We start from the raw sequence: 6,000 nt of genomic DNA, 5'->3' as shown, positions 1-6,000 counted from the left end.
ACTTGCGTCATGTTTAAAATGAAAATTGTTCCTAAAAAGCGACCAGTCGGCACGGCTGATACGCCAGTTTTCCGGAGGTCTGAAGGTGTTTGGCGAACGGTCTACTTTCTCGAGTAGAAGAGCAAAGTGGTCACTCCCACAGAGATCGTTGTGGACGATCATCTTCAGCTTCGGGGCTAGGCTTCTCGAGCATATGGCAAGATCTATTGCTGAAAATTCCCCTGTGAAGCTGTTGAAGCGAGTTTTTTCCCCGCTATTTAATAAAAACAAATTAAAATCCTCAATAAAATTCGATAAAATTCGGCCTCTCCTATTGCTTGGGGTGGATGGGCCTCCCCATAGTGGATCATGGGCATTAAAATCGCCCATCAAAATAAATGGACGAGGTAGCTGACGGACAAGGGCTTCCAAGTTAAAACGAGTTACCGGTGCACCCTCCGGCAGATAGACGTTGCATAACGTCATCGTCTCTGGGGTGTGCACTGTGACAGCCACTGCCTGGAATGGGGTGTTCAGTTGGACTCGGGAGGTGTAAAGGGCCTCGCGAATCGCAACTGCCACTCCTCCTTGGGCGCGTTGACCACTCGTGTCGTCAAGTCTAAAAACAGTGCACCCCTTTAAAACACCCTTGTCTGTCGCCTTAAAATGCGTCTCTTGCAGACAGATGCAAGAGGGATCAAAAGCGTCCATTAAAACGGCCAGCTCCTCCTTGTGCCGATAAAAACCGTTGCAGTTCCACTGCAGTAAAAAGGCCATTAAAATTAATTATAATTAAAATAAATAAATAGATAAATAATTGTGTTTTAAAATTTGGGAGATGACCGGTTTTTAAGAAATCATCGCTTAAAGCGATGTTTCCTCCTCCACTCAGTTGCCAGAACCTCCGTATCCGAGATACTCTGGTCCTCCAGAACCTCCGGCCTCCCTGGTTTTGCGGGAGGTGTAGGGGAAGGGGTCTTCTCACGCCGTATCGTCGTGTTCCCCTTGGTGGTTTTTCTTTGTGGGCTCTTCTTCGAAGGGCCCACCGGAGTAGGTGGCTCATTGTCCACCTTACTCTTTGTCTCTTTGGTGCTTTTTAATTTTTTGCTTTGCGTGACCAAAGCGGTGACTTGTGGGGCGTCAGTTTGCGTGGCGATGGTGCACTTTGGCAATGGGGTAGACGCGACGGAAGCAAAGGACCGGGAGAAAGTTGGGGCGACGAGTGCCCTGTACTTCCTCCTCGCTTCCAAATATGAAGTCTTTTCCAGCGTCTTTATCTCCATGATCTTTCTTTCCTCCTTCATCTTCGGACAATCACGGGAGTACACTGGATGTGTACCCTCGCAATTGACGCAAAGAGCTTCCGAGGAGCACTCTCTATCCTCGTGCGCGTCCTTGCCACAGCGCGGGCAGGTTGCCTTGCCCTCACAGCGCGACGCGACGTGGCCGAAACGTTGGCACTGAAAACAACGCACGGGATTAGGAATGAACGGCCTCACTGGGACCGATTCGTATCCAATGAATACCTTGTCGGGCAGCCTATCACGAGCGAACGGCAAAATCACGGACGTGGTGTTAATATTCTCGCCGTTGCGCCTTGTCGTTAGTCGACGACAGTCCGTCACTCCCTGAGAGAACATTTCTCTCTTGATTTCGTCGACGTCAACATAGAGGAGGTCGTAATGGCTGATGACTCCCCGACAAGTGTTGAGAGTGCGGTGCACCTCCACTTTTACCGGAATGTCATGGAGCATTCCCATTGCCAATAATTTCTCGCTTTGCTTTTCGTTATTCGTCTCTATAAGCAGAGTACCGTCCCTTAGTTTCTTGACGCTCTTTGGGTCCCCAGGTACTATCTGCGACAACACTCTCCGTATAAGGAAAGGAGAGACCTTTTTCAAGGTCTCACCTTCCTTAGCACATGACATTATGAGGTACCGCTTGCAAGCACCTATGCATTGATCTCCCCCGCCCGAGTCCGGACGGGATCTTTTTGTTGGTGGAAAGGGTTTTTCCTCCATAATAATTAATAATTCGTCCCGCGGCCTCCCCACCCACCACGGAGCCACACATTCGGGACGCCACTCCGCCAAACCGGAACGGTCGCCAGGGCTAACTCGAGGGATATAGCGCTTCAGGAGTGGTTGTCTGTTTCGGGGTGGATCTTCGATACAAGGGCCCACCAAAACCCTTACATCTCCGACCTCCCTACGCAGACCCCCACAACCTTGGCACTCGCCACCGGAGCGAAAACGCGACGGAAGCCGATTGACCGGGAGTGGCTAGCTCCCGGCCTCCCGTTTACACGAAATCCGGGGCCGAAGAGGGGTATCACTCCCCGGTCCATACAGGGCATCCGACACCCTGCTGGGAACCAGAAAGCTCACCCTCCAGGATCCCCTTTTCTCCCTTACGGGTCTCCAGGCACGGCAAACACCTGGGCGGATCGCAGGCCAGATGGTATGGCCGCTCACAGACAGTGGATCCACAGCACTGTCCGGACGCATCCCTTGCTGGCTTGGGGTTTGTTTTCGGGGTTTTCTCCCCGCCCTTTTAGTCGCCTCTTACGACAAGCAGGGATACTGCGGGAGTATTCTCTATCCCCAACCCGCGGGGGTAGCGAACGAAAAGTGCCTTTCAATTTTTCCATTTTTATTTGTGTAGTTACACATCGTTTCACTAAAAACGTGGAGGCGGACGCCGACATAAATAATAATTTTGAAGATTTCTGCGGTCAGGGAGGTTACTCCCAACCCCGCGGATTTTATGGACGCGGAGGGAGAGTTCGGGGCAGAAGGCCCTTCGGCTATCACCATCATCAAGGCCAGCAGCAACTCCAACCGATAGAAACCCAGGAGTTCCAGCGATCATATTCAGCTCCTGAAGCACGCCGTGGGCGTGGTGGTGGCAGGGGACAACAGCCCAAAACTAATGTTCAGGGCCCCCGCCCACAGAATAAGGAAGGTGCCAACAGTGGGCCTCCAACGCCTCAGCATCTCTCGAAAATACCGAGTGCTGAGAAGAATGACCCCCTATATAGGGAGGCTGTATTTGCAGATGCAGGGGAGGAGCTGGCTCCCTTAGCTGATAGACAAGATTTCTATCCTGGTTTAGAAGGACTCACTCAACTGATTCAGTCCACGTTTGAAGATTTGCGTGCGCGCAACCCAGGATTTTCGAAAAAGGTGCACTATTCCATTTATGCTTACTACATCTCGGTGGTGGCATATGCACGTGTACTCCACCTCGTGGAGTTAAATGGTTATGAGATTGATTATGAAGATCGTGTCTTCATTAACGCGATAAACGCGATAACGCGTTGAGGGCCCCCGGGGGCCCTCAACGCTCGCCCATTGGCTACCGCCCGGATCCGAACATAAGGAGGGCCCTGAGACCCTTAAAGACAGAAGGGTGGGAGTCCCTGGAGAAGACCGCAGCGAGAAGATCCTCGCCCTTGCCCACGCTACCTGGTGGCGCAGCGAGAAGATCCTCGCCCCCAGGCTCGCTCACCCTCTCCCTCTCCCCACGCCCTGGTGGCGCAGCCAGAAGATCCTCGCCCTCGCGCACCAAAGCTCAACTGGACGAATGCCGCGTCAACCGCGCCGCCTCCCAGCGCCAACCAAGCTCGACACCGCACGGAGGACCGACCCGCCGCGACGCCGCTCCAGCGACCAGCCAGGAGCCGGCGAGGATCCCGTCCGCCATCAATTGTAGCTGCCCCGAACTCCACGCGCCCTTCAGGCAACCGACACTTCACCTTCTCCCTGGGAGAGGGTCCCCTACTGTAACCATGTACTGGACAGAATAAACGCCCTTAGGGGTAATCAACCAGAACGGCAGGGAGGTTTTATTTTTCCAGGGACCCGAGCCCTTGTTTGGGCTGGTGCAATATTTAAGGAAGTTTGCCGGATGATGAAAATCAAGATTCAGACCACGGCATTTCGACCGCAGAGCAACGGATCTTTGGAGGGCACGCATTAAACTATTTTTAGACAGAATATTTAAGGCACTTCATAGCAGAAGACCAAAGGAACTGGGACGAATGGATTGCTTATGCAATCTTCGTTTACAACAACTCATACGGCTACGAGATTCACGCCGCATGAACTAATGTTTGGCAGAGCAGCCTACATACCTGGATATCTTCAAAAAGAGACTCCTACTACGCAATATTGCCATGATGACTACTCGAAAGAATTGAACTCCAGATTGCAAAGGTGCTATCATAAAGCAAGAGAAAACCTGCTAGAAGCAAAGGAGAAGAATAAGAGATATTACGACAGATCAACGAACGTTGAAATATTCAAACCCGGTGACAAGGTGCTACTGTTCGATGTGTTGGTCAGGGGAGGTAGGTCAAAAAAGTTATCCGCACAATGGATAGGACCGTATCTAGTCACTAGGAAGGGGTGAATGTAGTTATACCTAGACAGGGCAAATGTGTGAAGGTACACGCGAACAGATAGTGATAAACGAGGTATATCGCGAGTTTGGAATAGTGATGATCGCGTACTTAGATGACTGGTTGCTGTTGTTTGATGGGAATACGGAACGCTTAATACCCAATATTATAGAAATTCTACGCGATACCCTCCAGATAACAATAAATTTTAAGAAAAGTCGTTTAACCCCAGCAACCAGAATTAAATACTTAGGCGTTAAGACAGACACCGTCGACATGACCCTCAAGCTTACGCGCTACTCTTTAAGACGGATTTGTTATATTAAAAACGGGGTTAAACGCATCCGCACCCGCGACATCCCTAAAGCAGCGGGATTCATTTCTTGGTGCCTATGTGCTTCGTCTACCGTTGTTCCTGATCACTCAGACAGCGCAACGCGACACCACATGGTTGTCCCGTCTATGGGATGAAGGGGTTTGGCACCAGCCACGTGAATTTGTTAACTATAGATATATCCTTGATGTGTAGTGATGCCACGCCATGGCAAGCAGTTTGGACCATACCGATGTTAAACGCTACTGAAATCTGGGCATTGGAGCAGGAGACCCCAATAGTTGAAGCGGAGGCGTTGGCCGCAATTATGGCAGCGCACCACTCGGTGAGCATCGCTGAACCAGACACGGCCATTAACATTTTTGTAGATAACATGGCTGTAATTCATAGTTTCTCCCGCGGCCGGGGAGCGGTATTTTCAAATCAAACTGTAATTACATTGTATGTTGAACTAATAAAAGAACTGTCACGGAACGTGACCTGGAGGTATGTCCCTTCCAAACTAAATCCGGCCGACCGTCCTTCTCGGACCGTCCTACCTCCCTATGCCCGCTCGGCCTCGGATTCGGAAAATTCGGAAATTGTCCTTGGGGATGGCTTTGGTTATGGCAAGCTGGCCTTTAAGTTAAACTCAATTTTCCGCCAAATGTCAAATTTCAAACCTAAATATGGGATTAAAAATTCAGTCAATCTAGTGGAACAACTCCAAAATATCAATATGCCAACAACTGTGAAGTTAGTATCATTCGATGTTTGTAATTTGTTCACATCCGTTCCCACGCATGAGGCGATATTATACGCTCATGACATACTTTCAAAGGCCAACATCAGCCCGGATATCAACAGTGAATTACGCAAGTTACTTCAGGTGTGCGTAGATCAAAATTATTTCCTCTTTAATAACAAATACTATAGACAAAAAGAAGGCTTAGCTATGGGATCACCTCTCTCACCACTCCTTGCAGAAATTTTCATGGACAATTTAGAAGAAAAGATATTTAATGGCAAAGATAAATTAGTAGATAATGTCCTCTATTGGTTCAGATATGTGGATGACGTTTTATGAGGCTGGACAGGGACCGATAGACAGTTGACGAAGTTCCATCAGTTTTTAAACTCCTTACACTCAGCCATTAATTTCACTATGGAAAAAAGTGTGGAAGACGAAATCAATTACCTCGACCTAACCATAGGTCTACATAACCAAAAACATACCTTCAAAATCTATAGAAAGCCCACCTACACAGATCAAGTAATTCCATCAGATTCGTGCCACCCCATATCC

The sequence above is a fragment of the Hetaerina americana genome, unplaced genomic scaffold, assembly GCF_022747635.1.
Source record: "Hetaerina americana unplaced genomic scaffold, ioHetAmer1.1.p SCAF_499, whole genome shotgun sequence".
NCBI lineage: Eukaryota > Metazoa > Arthropoda > Insecta > Odonata > Calopterygidae > Hetaerina > Hetaerina americana.
Note: the sequence above shows the minus strand (reverse complement) of the source record.